This window comes from Tupaia chinensis, unplaced genomic scaffold (assembly GCF_000334495.1).
Source record: "Tupaia chinensis unplaced genomic scaffold, TupChi_1.0 Scaffold144326_1, whole genome shotgun sequence".
NCBI lineage: Eukaryota > Metazoa > Chordata > Mammalia > Scandentia > Tupaiidae > Tupaia > Tupaia belangeri.
In genome coordinates, this window is record NW_006204184.1 from 302,109 (window position 1) to 304,270 (window position 2,162).

The following is a 2,162-nucleotide window of genomic DNA, read 5'->3' on the forward strand; positions in this document are numbered from 1 at the left end:
ACATATAGTGAGAAATCCCCCCCCAGGGGGGATGGCCACGCCGCAAGCCCTTCTCCTCCATTCTCCTCTCGGGATCTTGGGCACGCACGCACACGCGCCCGGCGTGAGTTTAAGCCACAGGGTCCAGCACTCGAACTGCGGTCAACTAAATGGGAGTCCAGCGACATAGCCATTATGCTAACTGCTGGTCCCTAAGCTGACTTTTAAAACAAACAGAGATTATGGGCCAGTAGGTGGCATGGTGGATAAAGGCATTGGATTCCCACATGGTTAACCAAGGTTCGAGTCCTAGACCTGGCAGCTTGTTTTCTCGCTTTCCCTTTCTCTCTCTCTTTGTCTCTGGTCAGATTAAAAACATGATAATGGGGCTGGCAGGTGTCATGGTGGTTAAGGGCACTGGACTCCCACATGGCTGACCGCAGTTAAAGTCCCGAACCTGGCGGCTTGCTTTTTCACACACTCTCTCTCTCCAAATTAAAATAAATAAATAAATTAAATTAAATACAATAGTTCTTTAAAAATGATATCAAATGGAATTATATAAATAATTCTTCAAAATATAAAACAAACACACAGGGATTGTTAGACCAGATCACTCCAAACCAAAACCCAACTGTGGTTTCCAAGAGCTGCACCTAAGAAAGGAAGACGCAGCAAGGTCTACTGAAAGGCACCCAGTCTGTTCACTGCAGCCCTTCCTGCCTGCCCGCTGTCAGGCCACTTTGCCATTCTGCCCTTCATCATATGGCCTTCATCTGGGGGTAGGGTCTGGCCAGTCAAACGTGCCTGACGGGGGTTGGTCATGAGGAGCAGAACATGGCCACCAACCTGCAGAGGTTTTGAGGAGCATGGGACACTGACAGGCTGTGGGCACCCACCTGCCCAGGGCCCCGAACTCCACAGCCGGCATGTGGCAGTGCAGGGAAGGCTCCTGTCTTGTGCAAGGGTAGTCTGTCCTGCTTCTTCGCTGCCCGCTACCCTCTCTTTCACGCCACCTTCCATCTAACTGACCCTAGCACACGGCACACAGAAGAAAGAGAATGGGCATCATGATCAGGCAGAAGCGAGCTCAAATCCCAGGTCTGCACTTCTTTGAACCTCAGTTTCCTGACCTGGGAAGTGGGGGCGATCATTATGCCAGCTTCACAGTGTGGGCCTCAGGCTCCCCCCAGGAGACTGAGGACAATGACAGGACCTTTGCCTGCTAGCATGCTCACTGGACACAGCGCTCGAGCTCTCTGGGCTTCAGTTTCCTCATCTGTACTAGAGGGCCACTGTGCAAAATACACGTGCCAACACGTGAAGGGCCCTTACAGCAAGACAGGTCGGGTGCCGTTCACCAAACGGGAGTTACTGTAACCATAGTGACTGATATTTTTCTAACAAATGGAGATTGGACCTCTCACTGATTATGCACTAGAAGCTTCCATGCCCTTGCCGAATTTAGCTAACTAGGTCCCTAAGTTAAGGCTTTGTAGAGGCTGGGGGGTGGGGAAGCCAAGGCAGTGGCTGTGAAGGAGCCAGGCCATCAGAGCTCAGATCAGCAGGGCAGGAAGCAAGTCACAGCTCAGTGCCTTGTGACCTGGGCAGGCTCAGTCTCCTCTGCTGCCTGTTGAAGATACTAGCTGGGTGGCAGTTAAAGCCCGGCCAGTGCCCCAACTCTGGTTGTGAGCGGGAGGGGGACCCCGCTGGGTTCCTCCGGCTCGCTAGCCTTCCACCTTCACTCAGAAGCCTAGCCTTGTCCACTCTCCCCAAAAGACCCCTAGAATGATCACATCCGCATCCCCCGGAGACCTGACTGGACTGGCAGGCTGTGGTCAGCTGGGGTGGGGAGCCCAGGCCAGGGTGGCATGGCTAATCCCCGGGGGGCCCAAGGAGGATGGCCTTGTGCTTCTTGAGAGTGGCGAGGGGGAAGTTCCAGAGGCTGAGCTGAGGGCCCAGGAATGCTTCACTGGGCAACAGGCATGCCCATAAAAATACCGTGGCCACCAGGCTGCAATCTGCCATCTGCGCCCTAGGCCTTCCTTGCCCTGCGGCGACTAGCTCGGCTCCCTGAAATTCCTGCCCCTTTCCTCGCTTCGCCTGGGAGGTTACTGCCATGAGCCTAGGAGGGGCCGCAAGGGAGGACCTCCTTTTTTCCGGATGCTTCCCCAGCAGCGCAG